Source organism: Sapajus apella, unplaced genomic scaffold (genome assembly GCF_009761245.1).
Source record: "Sapajus apella isolate SASKATOON/1434 unplaced genomic scaffold, GSC_monkey_1.0 scaffold59, whole genome shotgun sequence".
NCBI classification, from domain to species: Eukaryota; Metazoa; Chordata; class Mammalia; order Primates; family Cebidae; genus Sapajus; species Sapajus apella.
In genome coordinates this window covers 3,478,666-3,505,649 of record NW_022436999.1, presented here as the reverse complement: position 1 = coordinate 3,505,649, position 26,984 = coordinate 3,478,666, and the positions used below count along the sequence as shown (strand labels likewise).

The 26,984-nt window shown below is 42.6% G+C and overlaps 1 protein-coding gene and 1 long non-coding RNA gene across 7 annotated transcripts in view; one reads left to right on the top strand and one right to left on the bottom strand.

Moving 5' to 3' along the window:
• SUSD6 (sushi domain containing 6) overlaps positions 1 to 26,984 on the top strand; it is a 102,746-nt gene that overhangs the window by 4,540 nt on the left and 71,222 nt on the right. Inside the window, exon 1 of one of the 6 annotated variants that reach the window (XM_032245788.1) lies at positions 26,691 to 26,701. The exons of the other annotated variants lie outside the window; for them this stretch is intronic. The gene's annotated coding sequence lies outside the window, so the exon portion shown is untranslated. Of the gene's footprint in view, positions 1 to 26,690; positions 26,702 to 26,984 lie in introns of those variants that run through there. 6 annotated transcript variants of the gene reach the window in all.
• On the bottom strand, positions 14,595 to 26,238 carry LOC116528524. The gene is made up of 3 exons (XR_004259077.1): positions 26,155 to 26,238; positions 25,630 to 25,635; positions 14,595 to 14,623 (listed from the first exon to the last, which is right to left on the bottom strand). It is a non-coding gene; the product is annotated as an uncharacterized LOC116528524 (long non-coding RNA).

Sequence of the window (26,984 nt, the reverse complement as noted above, 5' to 3'; positions counted from 1 at the left end):
TGGTGACTGACAATTCTTTATTACTCAGAGGAGGATTTTCTATGGTGAAAAATGATTCAGGATTCTGCAGTTGGAGATTGGATACAAAACCTCAGAAAAGAGACACACATAGGGATCTTTCCCAGCCTCCCCTTTCTTGCCACCCTTTCCAGAGGAGAGGGAATGTCTAATCTTTCCAAGTCTAACCTACTGCCAGCAGTGACTTGCCTTCACTCACAGACATTTAAGATTAGAGCGTGGAATTGCCCTTTATGTAAACTGTCCTTGCTGAAATTTTCTTTGCCTAGTCTAGGCTTCAGCTTCTGACAAAGACAGTAAAATGAAACTGGCTTCTGGGAATGGCATAAGAACCTGTTTATCTGATTCTTCCTTCTTTAGATTGTTCTCAGTTGAGCTCAACAAAGTGGACAGAGGCTTGTAAAAGGTAACTTGAAAAAGGAAACAGTGATTTTGCTTAATTTGCATTTTAAATTATAGTGGTCTGTGCAAACTGAAGGGAGACTGAGGTATTTTTTGGTGGGGAGGCACAAGATTACAGATAGCTTAGAAAGTGGAAGGGAAAAAAATCACCATGATTCTATATCACCATAACATAAACATAATGTGCATTTTGTTTTCTCCATCTTCAGTTGCTAGTACCTGTACATTCAACTTTGTATTTTTTTCATTTAGCTTTTTTTTTACATGTCATAAAATTCACTCATTTAAAGTACAGTTCAGTGGTTTTTAGTATATTTTGAAGAATTGTACAGATATCACCATAATCTAATTTTGGAATATTTTCATCACCCCCAAAAGTCACTCCCTATTTCTCAACAATCCCATCTAGCCCTAGGCAACCACTAATCTACCTTCTTTCTATATAGGTTTGCCTATTTGGACATTTCATATAGATGGAATCATATAATATGTGGTCTTTAATAACTGACTTCTTTCACTTAGCATAATGTTTTTGAGGCTTATTCATGTTTTAGCATGTACCAGTACTTCATTCCATTTTATTGCTAAATACTATTCTGTTGTATTGATATCCCACATTTTGTTTATCCATTCATCAGCCAATGGACAGTGGGGTTGTTTCTGTTTTTTGGTTATAAATAATATTGCTAAGAACATCTGTGTATAAGTTTTTCTGTGGAGGTGTATGTTTTCATTTCTCAGGGAGGCATCTTTAAAGCTGCATCCATCCGTATCTCCACTTTGAGGTTAACATTCTACTTGGTTATGCAGTTTGTTTGAGGAAGAACAGTGTTATTATAGTAAACTCTTGGTCCTACTATGGTATTGTGGATATTGCCCTGAATCAAGAAAAGATGCCACCAAAAAAATCCAAAACCCAAAAACAGAAAGAGAAGATCCTGTTTGTAAGCTTGAACTCTCCAGTAGCATTGTTTCCAAATATTTGGTGTAGAACTTTAACCATTGGTGAGAGTTGACAGATACAATAGTGCCTAAATTCAGTGCACATGTACTGCTATGTAAAAAAAAAAAAAAAAAAGGATTTTCAATGTGAAGCCTCAGCTCTAAATCTCATCTTTGTGTTTTATAGAGAGAAATTTACCGTGAACCCCCAGGGCCTTCCTTATCAAATGTGATTTATAGTTCTCAGAAGCTTTTCCTTTTCTTATGAAAAATTCCATGCCAGGGTTCTGTGCACGTGCTCAGAGGCTTCTGCTAGGTTGGGGAGTGGAATGCTTATTGAATAGAGAGCCAGCCAGCAAGTTAGGGAGAAGGGAGAGGGGCTGTGAGTGCCCTGAAAGTGTAGATCTGAGAAAGAGTGCTCTTTAGAGCAGCTCCCACAGGGCTTTTCCAGGTGGACCTCAGGTGTAACCCGCGGTTAAAAACAGATCATGCCAGACAGAAAAAGGAGCAGATGGTGTGGCTTGGAGTGTCATTTCCTCTACAGGATGTGTCCCTGGATGGTTTTACATCATGCCAACCATATTAATGAAATACTGCAACAGAATGTCTTCTTTTGCCCTTGTTCTGATTGGAACCACAGGTTGAGTTTCCCTAATCTGAAATCTGAAATGCTGCAAAGTCTTAAACTTTTTGAGCACTCACATGATGGAAAATTCTATACCTGACCTCATGTTTTGGGTCACAGTCAAAACTACCTTCAGGCTATGTATATTAGGTATATATAAAACATAAATGGATTTTGTGTTTGGACTGGGGTCCCATCCCTGAGATACCTGATTATGTATATGCAAATATTCCAAAATCCAAAATATTTCTGGTCCCAAGCATTTCTGATAAGGGATACTTGGCCTGTACTAGCACTTGTGACCAACAGCTAGTCTTGCTTTCCTTGTTCCTAGATCCCTACTAAAAGCTCTTGAAAGTGTGCATATGCAGGCTTCCTAATGGTTTAACAGAGGGTCAAGATGGTTACACCACAGAGAAACAAACAGGAGGAATAGGGCACATGCCCTTTGTCCAGCAAGACAGACAAAAACTAGGAACTTGAATAATCTTCTCTCGGTTCCTATATGTTTAACCAAGGCCAAGGATCAGTTCTTCTAGAAAGATCCCTCCTGTGTGTGGGTATAAATGTGTGTGAATGCAACCATAACTTCCATGCCAAAACTCATTGCCGAAGATTTTGTGAATTGGAACAGGCCCTACCTGTTAATGCAAATTCGACTCCCAAATTCTAGGAGTTTCTACAGGTTGAGTGAAGTGAGACAAGACTGTTATTTGAAGATCCAAATTCTTCACTGTTGATATTTAGATGCTACCAAAACTCCTTGCACAACAAAGTATATGAAGAGAGACTCTAGGCTCATGAAATGTTAGAGTTGGAAAAATGGGACTTCGGGGTTGTTCTTATTCTACCTCCTCATTTTATAGAAATGCAAATGGGAAATGGATGCTCAGAGCTGACTTGCCTGAGAGGTGAAAGGGCTAGTGGAGAAGCCAGTGCTCCTGATTCCTAGTCTACTGCTTTTCTGTCCCAGTGTGATCACTTCATTGTTTTTCCCCATCCTCTGGGCCTGGTCCAGGAATGGGGATTGGGAGTCCAGCAGGGTATCGTCGTTCATGTTGGGAACAAATTCAAGTTACTTCTGTGATTGTGGTTTTGAGTCTAATAGTGAAATTACAAAGGAAATGAGTCTTTAAGTCCAGTTCTTCTGAAAGAAAATGGATGCAGAGTCCTCAGGGCCGATCTGCCTATGGAGTAATCATTCTTTTTATTCCTTTACGTTCTTAATAAACTTGCTTTCACTAAAAAATGGGTGTTGTGTTTAGGCTCGGCCTGCTTAACTTTTAAATCTCTGTGCTGTGTATCTTTGCCATTCAGAAATGCCCCCTAGCCCAGTATGGTGGCTCAGGCCTGTAATCCCAGCACTTTGGGAGGCTGAGGTGGGACAATTGCTCAAGACCAGTTAAAGACCAGCCTGGGCAATGTAGTGAGAGCCCCCGTCTCTGCAGGAAAAAAAAAAATTAAAAATTAGCTGGACATGGTGGCACATACCTGTAGTCCCAGCTACTTGGATAACTGAAGAGGGGAGGATTGCTTGAGCCTGGGAAGTCAAGGCTGCAATGAGCCATGATGGCGCCACTGCACTCCAGCCTGGGTGACACAGTTAAGATCTTGTCTCAAAAAAAGAAAAAAAAAAAAAAACCCACCTGACTCCAGGCCAATGGGATGTGTTCTCCATCTGGGAGAATTGATCCGGCCTCCACACCCCATTAAGCGACAAAACCCTTCAGAGCTGTCATGCTGACTTCCTTGGGCTTATTGTATATGAAATCAGCTACCCAACTAAATGCAGCGTGAATGCACATCTCTAACTGTATGTCTCTAACCAGGCAGGAAGGAAGCAGGTCATGTATCCTGGCTTTCCCCATCCCAGAAAGCCAGTGAACAGAGTCTTGTGTTCAGTGAGTGCTGCTGTTGCAGTTGTCATTCTTGAGGCATTGCTAGACAATTAACCAATGGTATGTTATCTGGTCCACCCCTTTATCAATCCTCTATCTGCCTCCAGGTGGAAACTCTGCCTTGGGAAGACTGTCTACCTCCTTGTTTCTGTCCTGTGGGGATTTTGCTTATTGCCCAGCAGAATAGTAAGAAAAATAGGCTCTTGAGTTTCATAAAAATGCATTGATCCATCTTTCCTTTACATGTACCCTCAAGTCATAATAATTTGTGAGCTGATAACCTGGTTAGGCTATGATGTCAGGCTGGTGGGAGGCTGGTAGGTGGTTGCTGCAGAAACCAAAGGGAAGTAAGTCTAGTTGTCTGGCAAATAATTAGTGAATGCCTGTTCTAGGCACTAGGTATACAGTTGTGAACAAAGAACAAAATGGACATAGTACTTGTTGGCATGGAGTTAGCAGACGGGGAATACTCATGAGGTTTTTGAGAGTAGTGTTGGAGGAATTGTTTGTGTACAGCAGACTTTCAGCTTGATGGTTCAGGCTTTGTCAGTTATTTCTGTGCTCCAAACCACAGTCACTCTGGAAGGAAGAACTTGAAAAGTATCATTAGAGACTTCCCCCTAGGCTTCCTATTAAAGAAATGAATTGTCTTTCTCTGCAGTGAGCTAGGTCTAGGGGCTTGGTCTCCTTTGAGGATTCCTGTTTCTGGCTTTATTTAATTAACCAGTTTTTAATGCTTTTAGACCCTGGCATATCCTATTTTTAATTAAAGAGAAAAGGACTGGGAGAAGGGGAATAGAGAGGATCGATCAGTAGAATGAATTCCTTAGGTAATCTTTTTTCTTCTTCCATCTCTCTCAAGCCTCAATTTTAGATAGAAATGTTGATTTGTGAGATATCTCTTTTCCTGATTTATCTGTGGCTTTACAACCTGCTGGGGGCAGTAAAGTATCTAGTTCCCAGTAAACATAAGCCCTCCCCTTACATTTTACCTCTTTGGGTAGCCATCTCTATGTAGGCCCTGGTTTCAGGCTGACATTGGAAGTTCCCTGAGGTCAGTGACTGTCTCATCCACTTCCTTGTACCCCCTCCTGGATTAATTGGATGATTAATAAATGATTGACCTGGTGTAGGGGATTAAAATAACAAGTACAGGAGGGCAAGGTGACTTTGAGGCCATGAGCCTTGATGACAAAGAATGAAAGAGTGGTATTATTGATGAAATTCTAAAAATGGAGACATTTGGAGGGAGGTCTGGTTTGAGTGAAAAACAAATATAAACAGGGTGTTAAAAAGCTGTTAACATTCGCCAGGTTCACCCTGTCTGGTGGCAGGAAAACAAGACAGCTTAGGAACCATGGCAGTGGAAGGTGAAGGAAAGAGAGGTATTATTGGAGGTTGTCCAGAATGTTTTAGCAAAGCCAGTCAAAAACAAACTACAGGACTCCCTTATTACAGGGGTGAAGACCAGAAAGTCATCCCTGCTAATTTTTAGGTAGCAGGTCTTTGCTTCTAGAATTCTGTTCTTTTAAAAGCCTTGGAGAGGCATCATTCATTCCTGAAAGCCAACTTACACCTTTGCCTCTGCAGTTTAGTATCCATTGTGTCGGGCTGCAAGCAAGGAAGTAGTTAACACTTTTTTCTTTGTTCTCTGCAATTGAACTCTTTTGGGGGACAGTTCTACTTCTGGAATTATATAATTGTGTCGGTCATCTCCCTTGACGATCTGTCCATGCTTTTTTAAAAGCACATCATTGAAAGAAGGGTGCTCTGTACCAATGCTGACATGCTTTTTTCTTGGGTTATACGTGAGCAATGGTAGAACGAACAGATTTCAGGGCTTTTGGTGTTGATATAACTTTCTGTGAATAGTGAAGGTATTAGGAGGCTAATGTTAAGGCAACAGGTGGGGTGGTTTTACAAGCACCACATCTGAACTCGTTAATTGATGAAGTATTTATCAGATGCTCTTTCCTATATGCTAATTATCTCCCCACAGGAATTCTTTGCCGCACTAAGTTTAACACTTAATTATACTTTTTTATATGGTTCTCCAGTGTTTTTTTGGCTTGTTTTTGTTTTGAAACAGGGTCTTGCTCTGTCACCCAGGCTGGAGTGTAGTGGCACCATTGCAGCTCAGTGCAGCCTTGACCTCCTGGGCGTAAGCAATCCTCCTACCTCAATCTCCTGAATAGCTGGGACTACAGGCATGCGTCACCAGGCCCGGCTAATTTTTTAAAGAGGTAGAGATGGGGTTTTACCATGTTTCCCAGGCTGGTCTTGAACTCCTGGACTCAAGCGATCCGCCTATGTCAGCCTCCCAAAGTGCTGGGATTATAGGCATGAACTACCATGCCTGGCCCAGTGTTTTGGTTAGTCTCTTCTCATAAATTTCAACCTCCTTGAGGATGGGTTATGTTTCCCTGCATTTTCTATGCAGACTGGACATCCATATTGATAGCAGTAAAGATTTCTTCATTTTACAAACTGCTTTCTTTTCTTTTTTTGAGATGGAGTCTCACTCTGTTGCGCAGGCTGGAGTGCAGTGGTGTGATCTCAGCTCACTGCAACCTCTGCCTCCCAGGTTCAAGCAGTTCCCCTGCCTTAGCCTCCTCAGTAGCTGGGATTGCAGGTGCCTGCCACCATGCTCAGCTAATTTTTGTATTTTTAGTAGAGATGAGGTTTTACCATGTTGGCCAGGGTGGTCTTGAACTCCTGACCACAAGTGATCCACCTGCCTTGGTCTCCCAAAGTGTTTGGATTACAGGCGTGAGCCATAGCACCTGGCCAAACTGCTTTCATGTAAGATACCTCATACTGTCAGGAAGATTGTAGTCCCATTTTACGAATGGGAAAGATAAGACTTTTGGCAACCAGTATGCACTTGGCAGCAACTGTACTTGTATCTAGTAGTGATGTTAAGTCAGCAGGGGCTCAAATGCTAAATGAGACACTGGTATGGTAGCACATGTTGAGAGATGGGAAACCTCCTAGGATTGTAGACTTGATTAACTTGCCAAGGAACAGCAAACAGCAATATGATAGCAATAGCCCCTTTTTTGGATCTTCCATCCCCATCTCGGCCCAGGTACCCTAAGGTCAGCATGTTTTTGTGTACTCATGGAACAAAAATATGAACATGTGCATATAGTCATGCACTAATGACATTATGCTGCATATGTGATGGTGGTTCCATAAGATTATAATGGAACTGAAAAATTTATATTACCTAGTGACATTGTAGTCATGGTAAGGCATAGCACAATGCATTACTCACCTGTTTGCAGTGATACTGGTGTAAACAAATCTACAGCATGGCCAGTTGTATTAGAGTCTAGCACTTACAAATATGTACAGTACATAATACTTGATGATAATAACTATGTTTCTAGTTTTTGTATTTACTATAATATACTTTTTGTCGTCAACATAGACTGTACTCCTTCTGCTTAGAGAAAAACCCCCCAAAAACCAGTTAACTGTGAAATAGCCTCAGGCAGATTCTTCATCAGGTATTCCAGGAGGCATTGTCATAGAAGATAACAGTTCTGTTACTGCCCTTGAAGACCTGCTGGTGGGATAAGATGTGGAAATGGAAGACAATGTTATAGATGATCCTAACCCTTTGTAGGCCTAGAATATTGTGTGTGTTTGTATTAGTTTTGTTTCGTTTGTTTGTTTTTTTTAAACAAAAGATTTTTTAAAAATAGAAAATAGCTTATAGATAAGGATATAAAGAAAGAAAATATTTTGGTACTTCTGTATGTCTTAATCTAAGGGTTATTACAAATGAGTCTGAAAGTTTAAAATAATTAAAAAGTTTATAAAGTAAAAAAGTCACAGTAAGCTAAGGCTAATTTATTGAAGAAAAAAATGTTTTAAATGTAGTGTAGCTTAAGTGTACAGTATTTATAAAGTCTACAGTAATGTACAGTAATGTCCTTGGGCTTCACATTCACTCACTTACCCAGAGCAATTTGCCATTCTGCAAGCTCCATTCATGGAAAGTGCCCTATACAGATGTACCATTTTTTCTCTTTTATACCATAGTTTATTGTATTTTTTCTCTGTTTATTCGTGTATCTAAACATATTTAATTACTCATGTTAGAATTGCCTACACTATTCAGTAACATATCTGCTGTACAGGTTTGTAGCCTAGGCTACACCATGTAGCAGAGGTGTATAGTAGGTTATGCCATCTAGGTTTATGTAAGTGCACTCTGTAATGTCCACACAACAACAGCATTGCCTAATGACACATTTTTCAGAAAGTATCCATGGAATCAGAGTGACCCTGTTTCAGTCTCAGTTCTGCTACGTATCAGCTATATGACCTTGAGCAAATTTAACCTCTTCGATACTTTTATCATTTGTAGGATAGAAATGATAATTAACACTACCTATCTATAGAAGGATGGCTACCAAAATATTAATAATTGCCTGGTGTGGGGAGTTCTGGATGTGAATGGTAAAGGATTAAACTTCTTAAACTTGCTTTTTGTTTCATTTGAATTTTTTACTATTGACAAGTATAACTTGAATAATTTAAAAATTACATTTAAAGATACTCCCTTGTAGAATTTTTATGAAAATCAAATGAAATAGGATATTTAAAAGGGTGGGTAAGTGCCTGACAACTAAACAATACTCAAGTGGCTCACACCTGTAATCCCAGCACTTTGGGAGGCCGAGGCAGGCAGATCACCTGAGGTCGGGAGTTTGAGACCAGCCTGACCAACATGAAGAAATCCCACTGCTACTAAAAATGTAAAATTAGCCAGGCATGGTGGTGTATGCTTGTAATCCCAGCTACTCAGGGAGGCTGAGGCAAGAGAGTTGCTTGAACCCAGGAGGCAGAGGTTGCAGTGAGCTGAGATCGTGCCATTGCAACAAGAGCAACAAGAGCAAAACTCCGTCTCAAAAAAAAAAAAAAAAAGAATTGGGGAAGTATTAATTAGTGGCTCACCCTTTTGTAGTGTTAGATGTTCTGTGTGGCTTTGGGTAAGTCTCTTAACTTTGTTAAGCTTTAGGTTTTTTAACTGAAATTGGGAGTTAAGAGTAGTGTCTATTCCGTGGGGGGTTTTGAGGATTAAATGAGACTAGACGATTAAGCGGTGAACCCAATATCTGGCACATAGTAAGTACCCAGTAAATATTAGCTGTTATCAGCTTTTATCTTCACAACTATGCTTGAAGAGAGGAGGCAGTTTTACCTACCTTAAAGTTACAGAAAATGAGGCACAGAGTAGTAGGTGACTTTTCCTAAGGCTAGGTGTTGAGTTAGCAGCAGAAACATGGCTGACGCCTACATAGCCTCCTTCATATTTCAGTGCTGCTCTATCAGAGTGGGTGGCAGCAAACCACGGAGGCCTTGCGGATGTGCAGACAGGAAGCACTGGCCAGGACTGCGGATGTGAAACAGCAGAACATGGCCAGCCTGGACAGAGAGGGTTAGCAAGGGTCAGTGTGTTTGGTGGGTCTGAGTGAGAGAAGCCAGCTTAGGACCACATCCAGAATGACCAAAGGGAAGGGCTTGTTTTCTTTCTCCTTTTTTCCCAAGTCCTACTGGGCTTGTAGGTGGCACACTCCCTCCCACTCCCCTCATGGGCTCAGTTCTCTGAACTCTGTCACATCTAGAAAATCAGGCGTGGCCTTCCCTGTGAAATTGTCCCTGCTGCTGGAGTCCACACTGACAGCCACACCACTTGATTCTGCTCATCCTTTTCCACTTTATTCCTGGACGACCTGCATGAGGACGGCTTTGCTTCTCTAGGGAAGGCCTCTCCCTATACCACTTTAGTGCTTCCCATGGTGTTCTATCTGCTCCCAGAACAATCTGCCTGTTTATGGGACAGAATGGTTGAGTTGAAGCCAGTCTTGGTGGGAAATAGGTTTTGAGCTTCTCTGTGGGCTCCTTTTCTATATATTTGCATTTTGAGAGGGGAAAAAAAGCCCAGAGTGATTTCTGCTCAGTATGGTTTCCAGAGAGTGCAAGATTCTCCTCCTTAAACTCAGCCCTGGGGCCAGAGCTGATTAAGCCCCCAGCTTACCACCTTCCCACCTTGGGTTTTTACAGTACACTTCTTATCCTTGCCCTTTCTGTTCTCTGCTTCTCAGACCTTCCCACATTTGCCCTGCTCTCTTCCTGCTGCACAGTGGTCATGAAATACTTACCAATTAGTTAAAAATACAGGCAATGCAGTGTTAAATTTTACCAATCTCAGTTTGCACAGTGAACTGGAAGATGGCACGTGCATATTTGTACAGAGTCTTGCAGCACTTGATAGTTTTTGTCTTTGCATGTGTTTCAAATACTTCCTTTTCCAAATCTGCATTTAATGGTGCTTGGCAAACCCTGTAGTTCACTTTTCATTTTTCAACATAGATATTCTTTGAATATCTCCTTGCTGTGGGTATTGGGTTTACATTTAATAATTCCCCATCATGATGTGAAAAATATGAGCGGGCCTACCTTTGAAGCGCCCGTTTTTTCATGCTTAATACCAACTAAGTCACCACACTTTTTTTTCCTTTTGTTTTGAGATAGGATCTCATTCTGTTGCTCAGACTGGCATGCAGTGGCTTGGTTATAGCTCACTATAGCTTTGAATTCCTGGACTCAAGTGATCTTCCCAGCTCAGCCTCCTAAGCAGCTTGGATTAAAAACATGCCCCACCACACCTGGCTAATTAAAAAAAAAATTTTTTTTTGTCTTGCTATGTTACTCAGGTTGGTCTTGAACTCCTGGCCTGAGATGATCCTCCTGCTTTGGCCTCTCAAAGTGCTGGGCTTACAGGTGTGAGCCACTGCGACTGGTCTATTGCACTTCTTTAGAGGACTCTGCTCTGACTCCTGTTGGCTTGGCAACAGGTGGATCCTAGAGGATGTTAAAGACCTCATGGAAGGGACCCTCTTACTCTTAAATAATTGCAAAATAAGAATTGGAGAAGAAACCCTCCTACCACCATGATAAAAAAAAGTCCCTCTAAAACACAGGTTGTTCAGGACCTTTATTATGTTGCTCTAGTATTTATCTGGTTTTTGAAGATAGTCTTGCTTAAATTAATTCTGATTCGAGAGTAATGACTGAAAGTTTTGGAGAAGGTACTTAGAAAAGAGCGAAGCTCTGGGTTTATTTTAGGCCTAATCATGAATTTGCAGGAGCAGCTTTAGGACATCAGGGAGAGAGGCATGGCACACTGCCTTGGAGCTGTCATTGGGATGCCACCTTTAAGGGACATACTGTAGGCAGTCCTTGGTCTATGTAAAGTTGTGCCTGGGCCTTATCAGAAATGAACCAGGTGGTATTTCTAGTAAAAGGCAAATGCTCTTGCTGTCAGAATTAATTTTAAATTTTTTTTACATGTAAATGTGGGATTATGGGACTCTTTTTGAGGGGGCCTTAGTCTCATGGGAGTGCTGCTCTTACCTTACAGAGACTTTATTCCTTACTCTTGCCCAAAGTGACTCTTTTTTTTTTTTTTTTTTTTTTGAGATAGAGAGTCTCACTCTGTCACCCAGCCTGGAGGTCAGTGGGACGACCTTGGCTCATTGCAGCCTCTGCCTCCTGGATTCAAGTGATTCTCCTGCCTCAGCTCCCATGTAGCTGGGATTACTGGTGCCTGCCACCACGCCCGGCTTATTTTTGTATTTTTATTAGAGATAGGGTTTCACCATGTTAGCCAGGCTGGTTTGGAACTCCTGACCTCAGGTGATCTGCCCGCCTCGGCCTCTCAAAGTGCTGGGACTACAGGCGTGAGCCACTGTGCCCAGTCCCAAAGTGACTTTTAACTCTGTCTTCCCAGCCCCTCTGATCATTTTTTCTCACCACATGGGTCTTTTGTGGTGGCAAAGTACAAAGTGACCAGCCCTCTCTCTAGTAGAATTTGAAGGATGTTGATGGTGCTGTATGCTTGCTACAGAGATACGGTTGGTAATGAAAGTGTGCAACATTTGAGTCATTTCTTTGGGTTAAGAGATCTGTATTTAGCAGATATGATACCTAGAAAGAGTGTTTGTATCAGAGTATCCCAGAAAAGAAAGAAGAAAAATCTCCTGGGGCCGGGACAAGGCAGAAAGTATTGAATGTGTGCTCTGTGCCAGGCAGCGTGCTCAGTGCTTTAACTTGGTAGGCTGATCTTCACTGTATAAATCAGGAAACTGAGCTCTGAAACATTAAGTACTGTAATTTACTATGTTGGAACTAGAACCAAGGTTGGAGTGATTCCAAAGCCTGTGGCAGGTGTTTTTTTTTTTTTTTTTTGGAGACAGAGTATTACTCTGTCGCCCAGGCTGGAGTGTAATGGGGCTGCCTGGGCTCACTGCAACCTCCACCTCCCCACCTCAGCCCCTGACCCCAGTAGCTGGGACTACAGGCACCCACCACCACGCCCAGCTAATTTTAGTATTTTTTGAAGAGACGGGGTTTTTCCATGTTGCCTAGGCTGGTCTTGAACTCCTGGGCTCAAGTGATCTGCCAGCCTTGGCCTCCCAAAGTGCTGGGATTGAGCCACTGAGCTCAGTTCTGCCTGTGGTTATTTTATGGCAGATAAAGTGGATTAGAATCTAATGTGGATTAGAAAGTTGGGGTGGGGGATGAGGTAGTGAGGGAGACAGAGAACAAATGCCTGGAGAAAGGAGGGTACAGCCAGGTGGGAGCTGCAGTGGAGGGGCACTTGGGAGTGAATGGTTCTGGTGAGGGTTTGGAAAAGAGAGGTTGGTTAGCAAAAACAAGCTGAAGTGGAAGAGAGGTTGGAGGTCCCTTGGAGGGGGTATAATGTTGAATGATGGCACTTCTTCCCTGAGGGATGGATCAGAGGAGCCTGGAGGACCAGATAGCCTCTGTATTTAGGTAGATGGCGGTTGGGCCGCCACAGGAAGCCTTTTAATCCCTGGTATTTATAGACTGGCCTGTACTCTACTGAAAGGCAGCTCCTATTTCAGTCAGTGAAAGCAACATTATCTGCCTTTGAAACATCGCCTCCATTTATTCCCATTTGGCCCAGTGGGAGGGACTGGGTAATGCCCGTCATATTATCCTAATTCCCTGCTACCTCAGGTTGTTCAGGGGCACTTCTGCTGTTTCCCTCTGGGTGACTTCTGGGTGACTCCTGGCTGCCCCTCTCCTGCAGATGCTCCCTTTCCTTTCAGGGATGAGTCAGAGCGGGGACTGGGAAAAGCAGCCCTCTTGTTTCTGTTCAAGTTGGCCAGGAATGCCCAGGAATGATGATTTTGGTTTGCCAGCTTCTTGCCGTGAGGCTGGGGTTGCTGTGTTTACAGCACAACCAACCCTACAGTCAGTGTGGCTTTATTGAGCATCTGCTAGTGTGTGTGTGTGTGGTGTGTGTGTGTGTGTGTGGTGTGTGTGTGTGTGTGTGTGTGGTGTGTGTGTGTGTGTGTGTGTGTGTGTGTGTGTGTGTTGGGGGTGGTATATGAAAATGATGGCAGGATCTCTGACCTAAATGAGGGAAGATGGGTAATCAACTCCCATAGTCAGCAGTTGAACTAGTTCCTTTTCCTTACCATAGGAAGTGTCCATAAACATTGTCTTGTCTCATTTGCATGATTGTTGTGAGGTTCAAATGTAGTGGTAATGGATTGAGACTGCTTCTAAAGGTATTAAGCTCTCAATTTATGTAAAACTTTCTTCAATATTACTAGGCAGGCTGATAATAAAAGCTAACATATTGAATGCTTTCTTTCTGCCAGGCACTGCTATAAGTGCTTTGTATATATTAGCTTAGAGTATTTAATCTTCATAGCAACTTTGAAGTAGATTGCTTGTGTACCCACTTTATAGATAAAAGAGGATAAAAAAAAATTGCTGAGGATGGCATAGGCGGTAAGTAGCAGAGCCAGGTAGTCTGAATGTTTGGCCAAACATCATTTGGGCACTGTAAAAATCTTGTGGAAGTCAGGGAGTAGAGGTGGTCACCCCGCCAAGGGAAGGCAGCAGTCAGGACATACCCTCAGAGACCAGCAAGGAGCAGAGAACGGTCAGGCTGGTGCCTCAGAAAGCATCAGCATTTTTGCACAACTTAATTACTGAAATCTTTTCTGAGCTTGGAGCCATCTTTCTTGGAGAGTAATACAATTGAAACAGATAATTTAAGCCAAGGAGGAAGGACAGAATTGGTGAGCTCACATATGTGGATGGACACTTAGTGATTCTGACTAAAACACAGAGGAAAAGCCTTAAACTGAAACATCTTTATTCAACTTCCAAACAAGTGCATGTTTGGACTCTTGAAGAACACACATGAAAACAAAACAAAACACAAACTTTTCCCCCTCAACCCTTTTCTAAGTTTTTATTAAGAATATGTTAATTTGAGCATTACTATGCAATGTATCCATCTTTGGCAGTTATTTTCCAGAAAAATCAAGCCCATTTTTTGAGGCAACTTCTAGTCTGGTAATTTCAGTTGTGGAGAATTGGGGGCAAGCATACATGCTGATCATGGGAAAAGGCAATCTCAAATGCATGTCTGTAAAGAGGGCTCTGGAAGTTGATGTTTCTGAATTCTTGTTTTACTCCATTCTGTCAATAGCTTGCTTTCTTTCTTTTCTTTTTTTTTTTTTTTTTTTTTTTTTTTTTTTTTATTGAGGCAGACCCTTGCTTCATTGCCCAGGCTGGAGTGCAGTGGTGCAATCTCAGCTCACTGCACCCTCCGCCTCCCAGGTTCAAGCGATTCTTCTACCTCAGCCTCCTGAGTAGCTGGGACTACAGGCACATGCTACCATGCCCAGCTAATTTGTTGTTGTTGTTGTATTTTTAGTAGAGATGGGGTTTCACCATCTTGGCCAGACTGGCCTTGAACTCCTGGCCTCGTGATCCACCTACCTTGGCCTCCCAAAGTACTGGGATTACAGGCGTAAGCCACCTCGCCTAGCCATACAGCTTTCTTAACATGAGGTGCCTATGACTTAAAGTGATTATCTTTTTCCTTAGCAGTTCAGGGGACTTAACTATCATCTAGTGACCTGTGTCCCCAAAGCTTACAGTGGCTTCAGAAGTCTCCTAGAATGCCCCAAGGCAGTGTTGCTCAAAGTATGCTTTAGCATCACCTGGCCCACCGTAGACTTTCAAAGTCAGCCCTCACACGTGCATATTCAGTTGGCTTTCTGCTGCTTGCCCAAGCCAAGTCCCACCCCACCTCAAGACGGTGCATAGCTGCAAGCATCAGGGGAACAATCTTCAGACTTACAATTCTTTTTATGATGATACCTCCTAGTTTATAATACTTCTAGGATAATTTTAACATTTAAAATTAATTACATTGTTTAATGTGGAGTAAATTTCAGCTCTACCAAGATTGCATGCATGCTTTTGGGTCAGACTGCTTAGTTTGATATCTTGGTCTTAGCACTTTCTATTTGTGTGAGCTTGGAAAGGTTATTTAGCCCCTCTGCTTTTTTTTTTTTTTTTTTTTTTTTTTGACCTAAAAACAGGGATAATAGTATCTACTTTTTAAGGTTGTTGGAAGGATTAAATAAGATACTAGATGTAAAATACTTACATCTGTGCACAGTGAATAAGCACTCAAATGCCAGTTAATAATAATGTTTCTATGATTATCCTGAGTTTTCATGTTCCTGGAGTAGGATTATGACCACATTTACAGAATGAATTCTTGCAGCATGGCAAAACATCCCTCTCCCCATTGAAACAGCCAGGTCAAGGGCGTGTAAAACACTGCTTGTCATCCCTAGGAAGCCTAACACAGGGCACTGGGAAAATGCTTGCAAAAATAGATATTCCCAGGTCACATCCTAGTTTTAGTTTCTGAAGCCCCTGTAGAAAGGTACAGCATGACTGTTCTAGGGTAGTCAGAATCTGTCACAGGTGGGAGGGAAGTACTTGTTTAGAATACGGCAGAGAATCCACCAAGGTGTTATAGGTAACAATTTCTTCTTAATGCTGGGCCCTTTTTCCCTTTATGCTTGTTTAATGGTTAGGAAAGAGAGCTAAATTGTACTTTTTCTTTGTAAAGGTGCACATCTCAAATTTGTTTCCCCCAGTAACTTGTTTTTTAAAAAGTTTTAAGAAACTACATCTTATGCTTGTTTTTGGAAGAAAGATTAGGAAATAGAGGTTAATGGCAATTCTTCCAGAGAGCACCACTGTTCACCCTGCTATTGTGCTGCTGCTTGTCTCCTCTGGTTAGGATGTCAGGGACCGCAGAGTGGTCAATGTGGGGTCAGGCTTCAGAGGGAGGGGCCGCATTTCTGGGAGCCAGGCTGGCCCTCCTGTTGCTGTCAGGGCTAACACTTCTGTCTCATTCCTCCTTTCTCAGTAAATGCAGTTGAGGAGGCTTGCCTAGAAGGGGAAAACTCATTGTGTAAGGAGAACACTTCCCTTGTGGCTTTTAAAACGTAATGCTTCCTTCTCCTTTTTTCTTCTTCCCAGAATAAGAGCTGCCAGTAAAACTTTAGTGCAGGATTATTGAGATGTATTTGTCATGATGTGATGGCCAAAAGAATGGTCAGCTCCTTCTTTCTGTATCATCTCATTGAACCTCCCTCCCCTCGCCCCCTTGCAAATGAGAATTACAGGAAATCACAACTAGCTTAAACAAACAAACAAAAAAACATCAAAAAAACCCCTGGGCAGATGGGAAGGATGGAATGTGTAACCTCCATTCCCAGAAACAGGAAGAATGGCTGGGCGAACTGACCCTAACATTTGGTGTTTACTGAGCCAAAGCATTGCCTGAAGATAATGGTACCATCTGGGAATCAAAACGTCAGTCTTCCTGCTCTCATCCCAAACTCCTTTTTTTGAGCTTTTCCAATTTAGTCAGTGACCCACCCTGCCAGTTCTTTCTGTCATAGGTTCCTGTCTCCACCATCCTAGCCAGACCTTGTCATCTGCTGGCCTTCCAGGTGGTTTTAGTCTTTCTTGCCAGGTTCACCTCCCTAGAACACGGTTCTCCTCTCCAGTGAGACTAGGTAAGAGAAAAAAAAAGCCCCATGTGTATGGGAGGTAGTGTTGCCATCTCTTCACATGGTAGAGGTTCTCCTTGAAGGTAAGGACCGAGTATTCTTGGTCCTCAAATATAAGAGGAGGCTTTTAGGAAATGCTTGTTGAACTGGATTACGTCAGGTTTCCTGCTCAAGAACATTTGTTGTCTCTCCACTACTTATCCAAAGCAGAATTTCTCTGTCTGTTTTTCATGGCTGTGCAAACTGGCCTTACCTTAAATATTCAGTTGAATGCTTAATACTTTGTGGAATAACTAGAGTCTACTATGTGACAGATGCTAAGGAAACTAGCAAGAACTGTCCCTTGCCCTGACAGATTTCAGAATGGAGTTTATTTTCTGTTCTTTACTGATCCTCGGCTTCTCTCCCTGACCTGACCCTGCCACCCCCCATCTAGCATGCTTGCTTCAGCATTCCTGCCCCAGAAGGAATGTTCCCTCTTTCCACTCTCACACTTGCTCAGCCCTCAAAGCTTTCAGGTCAGATCTCCTTTCTTTCCTTTTTAAGGCCCTCTTTGGTTATCGTACTTCAGATAAATTTCTCCTTTTCCTGTTTTTTCACTATTTTGTTCATAACTCACAAATAGCTGCAGCTTATTCCTTCTTATTCTGATCATTCATATCTCACTGGTTAGCATTTTATTGCACCCATACAGAGTACTGAAATAGATATACTTGCCTAATTGTGTATTCTGATTCATTGCTATCTGGGTTTGCAGCCTCCTCGACTCCATTCAAGTTCTTGGTAGGCTGGGGTGCTTTGCATTTTAAAGTGTATATAGAAGATTGTCAGGAAATGATGATGCATGGAAGTAAACATGTGAACCATTGGTGGTCAAAGGTGACCTGACAGTACTTTGGGAGTTCGGTTCCCAGTAGGATTTTGGGTGGCCTGGAGCACAGCAAGGACTGGAGGCTAAGGACCATCCATTTTTAGGACTCTGGTAACCGAGACCTGAGAGAACGTGGAAAGGTCAGGAGGGTCAGACTTGTACCCCAAGAGTTTGTATTATCATGGGATTCTCTTGAAACCCTGATTTGTGTGGAAAATGTGCTTATCCTAGAAGTTGACTAGGGTTCTTGGGGAATGATGGTGAGGCCAGATGCCTCTGTTCGATCCAGGTTCTCTGCATGGCGAATCACCCCAGAAGGAGGGTGTGAAAGGTGCCTGGCCACAGGGAAGCTTGTAGCTTCAGAGAATGAACTCTTAGGAGCAATAGTAAGCAGACTTGTCAGGCTGAGGATTTGATTTATTTGTATTATTGGCATTTGTATTGATTTTTCTGAGGAGTTTGGGGATTTGAATGTATTCTGCAAATAGAAACATTTTCTTTCTTTGTCATGTCACTGATGTGGTTTATAGGCTTATGTTGCCTTTTTTTTCTTTGAATCATAGAATCTTGCATGAAATTAAATGCTGTATCTTCCACTTCTGACTTGGTAGAACTTTAAGCATCATGCTAACTTTCCCCCTCCATCTCCCTTTCATTTCTTAGATCCACCTAGGACTGTGAAATAGGTTGGTAACATCTGTGGGCTAGGATGGTTTCAGCTAGCTAAATTCCCTGTTACACAGTCTAGATTTATGAGGCACATCTAAATTTATTGGAATTCTAGGTAGGAAATGTGGTTGCAAAGGCAAAACTCATGTGATTGTAGCTTGAACGAAAATAGAAGCTGCTTGAATTTTTTTCGTACAAACTTTATCCAAAACATGTCTTTACATCTTTTATTTTTGGTAAATGGATTTTGGGATGGCATCCCCACTACTGTTGGGATGGAGGGCTATAACAAGCCAGTGGGTGATTTCACAGAATCCTCAGCCTTTGAAAAATGCTGTTGCTTTTGAAAAGTAGTAAGTGTAGAAGCCACCTTTCTCAGATTTATACCCTCTTCCCATTCTGTTCTCAACTAGTAAATATTATGGTCTGAGTTTGCCTGAATAGATAATGGCTTAAGTTTATTTAAATGTCAGCAGTAGTTTGGTAATCAAGTAAGTCCTTTGATGATGATGATGACGATGAAGGTGATAATAGTGTTGATGGTAATGGAGGACACTCTGGCAGTGAACTGAGTTGTGGTCTAGTTATTTCTAAGGCTCCCAGGAAGAAAACTGCTAACTCATTTTATATGTGAAGGTCTTAGTGTCAGGTAGAGGAGGTAGTAGCTGCTCAGTGTAGGTAAATCATCTGCCCAGAGGTACACTTTAGAGGACTTTGGATGAAGTTGTGTGTTTTCTATTTGGAATAGGGTGTGTTGTTTCTTTTGAGAACATCTTTTACAACAGTACAATAGTTCCTCTGGAACTCGTAGCAGGATTCTTTTTCTACCCTCTTCTATATTTACAGCTGCTTTTCCCCTAGGGGAGCATTCATCTGTTTTAAAAAGCAGAGAGTGAAAACAAGAAGTTCTCTCCAACAGTGAGGTTTGGAAATCAGATCTGTACTTATTTGCCTTTCAGGAGGACATATTCTAAAGGGTTGTTGTGTGGGTGGAAGACAAGGAAGTCGTCTTCTCTGCCCCCACTCCACCCAAGGCATATCACTCACACACACACACACCCCTCCACCCAGAGGTTCCTTGTGACAGATGTGAAGGAATTTAGAACACAGAGTTACCATTATAATAGCCTTTGTTGTACGAGACCAAACATGGCTTTTCAGCCCCTGAGTAAATCTTTTTCTGGCAGGCCACATTCTTGTCCTTCATATCCATGTCTAGGGCCCTGGGTTGGCATTGGCCCTGAAGGCCAGGGGCCAGCCTTTGGTGATTGCACTTGAGCATGTGGTCAGGGGCAGCATCTGAGTGCATTTTGAACAGGAAAGATTTCTGATTATTAGGATGTTTTCATCACACCGGGCTTCAGGGTCTTAGAACTGAGGATTGCTAGGGATTGCGATGAGTTAAATAAGTTGGTTTAATTAACCTAGTGCCTCTCAGTTTCTTTCTGCACAATTTTTAGTCAGCTAGTGGGTGTTGACATGCATCTTTATTTTACTATGAGAAGAGGAGGAATTGTGTCTTAGCAGTTGAATAACTACGCCTTCTATTTAGATTCTATAGAGGGTTACACTCAAAGCTAATGAGTGCTTTCTTCTACTCTGCACACACGCTTGCTGTCTGGAGTGGGCGGCAGGCTGGAGGACCACAATAGAGCAAGTACTGTTGCTGTTAAAGGTACAGATGGGTGTGACAGTAAGGGCAGCTAGGCCCTGAAGCTCTAGCAGCTCAGACCCCTGGCTGATGGGTTACCTCCTGAGGTGAGGCCAAGAGGAAGGCCTTCGGCTTCCCTGAAATGACTGCTTCTCCTGGCTAAGGTAGTGTGACCAGCCAGGGGTGGGGATGGGCTTCCTGGGGAAGAGGGTGGGAGAGCCTTAATTAAGCCTGCCTGCTTTGGCAGTACTCGCCTCCTGTTTCTTTGTTGGCTGATAATTTCCTTCAGCTCTCAGAACAACTCTTCTTCATAGCCAGGGGGAACCCATTGTTGCCAACACACACTCACAGAGCATATCTCCAGTACTGCTATGTGTGCCTTCTGCCTCCTTTCTAGAAGAGGCAGGTAGCCACTCCTTTTCTGATGAGTTGTTCCTGCCTCATTGGAGCTCTTGGACACGAGGCTGCTGGACCTCCAATTTGGCAGAGGCCTGGATGAGAGCCATTCCTTGGGTTCTCGGAACAGACATAGCCCGGAGAACAGTCCTGGGGCTGGCCACTCTGTGCAAAAGGGCTCAGTTAGTAGTCAGATTCTGATTGGGAGATATGTAAGGAAACTTTGGTGAGAGGAGAATGGGGTTCTGGTTCTGCCATTCCCTCTCAAGAAGTCATGATCCTTTGATAGTCCTTTGTTTTCCTCTCCTAAAATGGGTAGATTGGACTTTATAAGATGATCCCAAAGTTCCTTTAGGCAGTAATGTGTTAGGAATCCATGCCAAACCCAGGAGTCTGCCCCTGGTGTAGGTGACGAAAGTTAACAAAGGCTGGGACAGAACAGCTTGCAGTTCCCGGTTCTCTTTTGCCTCCCAACTTTTTGATGTATGTTTCTTCTCCTTGGAATGACCCACACTCCTTGTCCCCACCTCTTTCTGCTCTTCCTGGCTAATGCTTCCTAAAGCCATGTGTCAGCTTAGACTGCCGCTAGCGCCTTACTTGTGTGGGTGTCTCCTTGGTGCTGCCATTACATCCTGTGGTCAGCACTTAACTCCACTGTATTAACCTCTGTTTCCTTGTTCTCCCTGACTTTACTTGAGCTTCTTGAGGGCAGAGACGGTTGCTATCACCACTGTGTCCTTCATTGTTGGTGCAGTGCCTGGGATGTGGTATATACACAGTAAATGTTGAAGGAGTGAATAACCCCCCCCCCACCAACGTGGGCCAGCATACCCCAGTGCACTCTGGGAACTGTTCTCTGATCCTCTCTACCCTTACCCTGCTTAAGGCTCTCTCTTTCTGAGCTGTGTGTGGGTGCTGGAGAGCTTGGATAATGCTGAGTTGTTTTGATGTGTGTCTCATTGTGGCAAAGCACTGGGTGATGTTGCCATTCCCACCCCCAGGGCACTCTTGCAAAAATTGCTTCCACCAGGGATGGGTGTTGACTTTGCCCTGCTCCTTCCCATCTCCAGCCTTGGGGGAGGTGTAGGCAAGCACGTGCAGATTGCTGTCCTCTGCCAGCTGCCTGGGGCTGGGCCATCTGCTGCTTGTGACAGTGGGTGGGGTGAGAGGGGTGAGTGACCTGTGCAGGGGAGGGAGTGTGGAGTGAGCAGCAGTATAGACTCCAGTATACGGACTGCAAGATAGAGTCCAACCCCCTTCTCCCGACATCCTATCTTCTTTTCCAGTGCTCTGTTATGCTATGCTAGGTCTTGATTCTGCTGCCCCCCACCACTCTGCTAGGAGAACTCTTGCTGTGTTTTTATTAACTCTGTGTATATGCTTTGCCCTTTTGGCCATGCTTCCAAGAATCTTTATGTTACATAAGACAGCAGCAGCAAAAAACAAAAAAACCAAAAAATTTTAGAAACGAAACTTTGGACCCTTGTTTTCTGTTCAGATGTAAATGATGAATCTCTTTCCACCAGAGTTTGTACCTTTGTGTTCACCAGCCTGTTTTCCATCCCTCCTCCTGGGAACCTTTGAATGGCAGGGATGGGCTGAATCACTTTCTTGGAAGGACTGATACTTAGTTTGTGCTTCAAACTTTGCCTCTTTCTGGCCTTGTATGGACCTAAGAAAGATGCAAAAAGGAAGTAACTTACCCCCATAACTCTTGGTGTGGGTTTGAAGGTTCTGAACTGGGGTGGGGTGGAGAGAGAGAGAGAGAGAGAGAGAGAGAGAGACAGACAGACAGACAGACAGTGTGTGTGTGTGTGTGTAAACTGTGCAAGGAGATGGGATTAGAGGATGAGTGAGAATTGTGGACAGTCTTAAAAGCCACCTTTATCAAATGAAGAGGTGACAAAGCAGGGACTAGAAAGGCAGCATTTCCAACCGGGACTTCCCAAACTTTAGCATGCATATGAATCACCTGGGGAGCCTTACTAAAATGCAGATTTGGATTCAGTAGATCTGGAATGAAGGCTGAAATTACTCATTTCTAACAAGCTCCCAGGTGCTGCCAGTGCTGCCCTTAATGGACCATACTTTGAAGAGTGAGGCTTCCCTCCCCTTCCACCTTTTAATACTTGATTTAAAAGATTGACGTAGGGAAGGCAAGACCAGGGCTATTCAGGACTTTCATATTTTAAACCCGAGGTCCTGGGCTGGCCTCTCAAGCCAGTGTCTACAGAGCCTTTTAGGTAGGCCCCTCTTATCTAAGCTCCTGGCTTCTCTGAGCTCCTTTGGTCCAGTTTGGTTTCCAAGATATAAGCACCACAGTCCTTCAGAGGGGGTGTGTGTATATTCATAGCAAGATTGGGTCCTTGCCCTTTCTCTTTGGATCATTAGAAATAGATAAGGCCAAACTTAGCATTTAAAATAGAAGTTTAGAGCTGAAAGAACTTTTAATCTTTTCCAATCTCTCTATTTTACTGAGGAGGAAATGGGCCCAGAAAAGTTTTGTTATGTCCAGAATCACAGCCAGAGGCAGAGCTGGGGTGAAAAACCAGATGTCATAATTCCCAAGCTCCTCTCTGAGGGAATGTAAATCTGAGTTGGAGACAAGAGAATTAAAATGTTGGTTTGGGGACATGCTGGTTGGACAAAAAGGCCATATATATGTGTGTATATATACACACATATATGAACATATACATAATATATATGTACTTACATATTATACATTATATACGTACATATTATATATATGTATACACACACACACACACACACACATACATACACATATATATATTTGGAGACAAGATCTCACTGTGTCCCCCAGGCTGGTGTGCAGTGGCACAATCATAGCTTACTGTAACCTCGAACTCCTTGGCTCAAGTGATTCTCCTGTATCAGCCTCCCAAGTAGTCAGGACTACAGGTGCACACCACCATACCTGGCTGATTTTCTTTTCCTTTTTTGTAGAGACAGTTTCTTGCTCTGTTGCCCAGGTGGTGTTAAACTCCTGGGCTTGAGTGATCCTTTTGACTCAGCCTCCCAGAGCGCTGAGATTATAGGCATGAGCCACTGCATCTGGTGTGAAAAATAAATTTTTGTCTGAATCTGTAGAGGTCAGTCAGACACATTAACCAACTTGAAGGAAGAGAGACCAACTCAAGCCTGACATTGGTAGACTGATTCCTTATTTGTTATTTCTAACTTGGTTTTATTCTGCTATGGGATGAATCCTCTGATAGCTTTTTCTGTCTCTTTTCCAGTGTGTTAAGTGATATTGCCATAAGACTGTGGGACTACAGTCTGTAATGTTCTGAGGACATAGGTATAAAACTGGGTAAATGCCCTTTTTAGATATGAGCCTAAGAAAGGGTTTTTATCCTTTTTTAGTCTTCAGAGAATACTTGCAAATGTTTTTAATGTCACAGAGTTCCCACTTTGTTCTCAACACTAGGCCTTCCTAAATATTATTCCAGTGCACAGAAAGCACTAGTTATAGAACGGGGCTTCCATTGCCTCCTGGCTTGCATTATTTCTGACACTGAATCTGCTGTAATTCTTCGCTTCTCTGCCATGTGTCTAATTCCCCGCCCCATGGCTACTTTTAGAATTTCCTCTTTATCACTGTTTTTTAACATTTTGATTATGATGTGCCTTGTGTTTTCTTTTTGTGGATTTCTTCTTCTTCTTGGGGTTTGATGAGCTTCTTGTATCTGTTTGTATATAATTTTCATAAAATTTGGAAAATTTGAGTCATTCTTTTCTCAGTATTTTTTCTGCACCTTGCTTCCTCTCCCCATTCATTATTCCTGCTCTATTAAGCTGCTTCATATGTCCCACAGTCACTGATGTTCTGGGGTTTTTTTTGTCTTTTTTCTCAGTATATAATGTTGGATAATTTCTGTTGCTATATTTTAGATTGACTTTTTTCTTATGCATTGTCTAATCTGCTGTTACTCCTATCCTGTGTACTTTTTATTTCAGATACTGGTATTTTTCCCTCTTGAAGTTCAATTTGAACATTTGAATTTTTATTCATTTATTTATTTTTTCTAGACAAGGTTTTGCGCTGCCACCCAGGCTGGAGTAGACTGCTGCGATCATAGCTCAAGCAGTCTTCCCACCTCAGCCTCCTGAATAGCTGGGACTACAGGTGCATGCCACCACACCCAGCTAATTAAAAAGGTGTTTTGTTTGTTTGTTTGTTTTTGTTTTTTTCCATAGAGAGGAAGGGGTCTCCCTATGTTGCCCAGGCTAGTCTCAAACTCCTGGAATCAAGAGATCCTTCTACCTTGGGCTCCCAGAGTGTTGGGGTTACAGACACAAGCTACTGTGTCTAGCCACTTCAAATCTTCTTTAAGTCTTTTCTCTCATCATACTCACACCTTCTCTCTTGAACACATGGAATATATATATATATATATTAGAGATTTAACATCCTTGTCTACTAGTTGTCATCTCTGTCATTTCTTGATTTGTTTCTGTTGTTTGATTATTCTCCTAGTTTTGGCTTATATCTTTCTGGGCTTTACTTGGCATGCCTGTTAATTTTTTATTGAAAGCCAATCATAGTTTTTACTTGCTGGGTGCTGAAACCTTTTGTATTTTAAAAAATACTTTTGGGCTTTATTCTCAGAGGCAGTCAGTTACTTGGAATTGGTTTGATCCTTTCATGGCTTACTTTTAAACTTTGTTAGGGTGAGTCCGGAATAGCTAAGATAACTAAGCTGGTCCCACTTGGAGGCAAAACTCTTCTGAAGATTCTGTCCAATGCCCTGTGTATTAGAAGATTTTTCTGCTTTTGCTGGTGGGAGCATGTATTAGTCTGTTTTCATGCTGCTGATGAAGATATATCCAAGACTGGGAAGAAAAAGAGGTTTATTTGGACTTAGAGTTCCACATGGCTGGGGAGTCCTCAGAATCATGGTGGGAGGTGAAAGGCACTTCTTACATGGAGGCAGCAAGATAAAACAAAGAAACAAACGTGGAAACCCCTGATAAACCCAGCAGATCTTGTGAGACTTACTGTCACGAGAATAGCATGGGAAAGACCGGCCCCATGATTGAATTACTTCTCCCTGGGTACCCCCCACAACATGTGAGAATTCTGGGAGATACAATTCAAGTTGAGATTTAGGTGGGGACACAGCCAAACCATATCAGAGCATGAACGATTTCTGTCTCTGAGTGAGTTCTTGGGGTTGTGGCACCCACTTCTTTCTGGTCATTGTTTCCCCACCCTTCCTAGTTTCCTCACAGGCATGCATAGATCAGTACTCAGCCCCAAACCCAAAGGGGTCCATTTGCAGGTGTTTGGTGGTTTTGTTCTTTGCAGCTCTCTCCTTTTCAATTAATTTGCCCTGCAAATTCCAGCCACCTGGACCTCTCCAAATTTCCAACTCTGTCTTTTCAACTGCGTGAGATTGCTAAACTCTTTCAAGTTTCTCTGCCCTACCCCATGGCCTGGAAACTCTCAAGGGAGTGAGGTGGGGCAGTAGCAGGGCTGACTACATTTTTCCCCTTGCATTTCTCAAGGATTACTGCCCTGTGCTGCTTGTTGTCCAGTGTCCGAAAACAGTTATTTTATCTGGCCTTCAGTTGTTTAAGGAAGGAGAATAAATTGAGTCCCCATTATTCCATCATGACTAGAGGTAGATATTCCTCAACAATCCTTCAAATCAGGTATTAACCTGGGATGTCATTTTCCTTCTCTGTTCACTTATTGAAACATGGACCATTTAGACAGATCTTATGATAATTCAACCAGATTCAAGTCATGTCAATTTGCCAGACATTTATCGAGCATCTGCTATATAGGTCCAAAAGAATAGCGTGGCCAGTATCATGCTGAATGTGGTATAATCTGTAATTCTACCTGTATTCTAATGCTGCACCTTCTAGCAGAAGACTCTGTGCATCCTGACATGCATGTGACATAGATATACTTTGAGCTTTCTTCCTGTACCTCCTGATCATGGTCCCATTAAACCTGGGCAAACAACTGAACTAACTAGTCAGAATTGGTGAGCAAACAGCAGGTGAGCAAACAGCAGGTGCTTGGCTATCTGCCTGTCCATGAGTCAGGCCCAGACAGCCCTGTGGCAGGAGGAAAGAGAACATTAAGTCTCTGTGTGTGGGTGGGCACCTCCATTTTACCTGGCCTTATTCTGTGCCAAATATTATATTAAACTTTTCTTTTTTTTTAGAGACGGAATCTCATTATGTTCCCCAGGCTAGAGTACAGTGGTATGATCTTGGCTCACTGCAACCTCCGCCTCCCGGGTTCAAGCAGTTCTGTGCCTCAGCTTCCCAAGTAGCTGGGATTACAGATGTGTGCCACCACACCTGGCTAATTTTTGTATTTTTAATAGAGATGGGGTTTCATCATCTTGGTTAGGCTGGTCTTGAACTCCTAACGTCATGATCCACCTGCCTCGGCCTCCCAAAGTGCTCGGATTATAGGCATGAGCCACCACATCCTGCCTAAACTTTTCAAAAATGTTTGACTCATTGACTCTATAATTCCATGAAGTATAGATCTGTTACCTCAATTTTATATGTGACA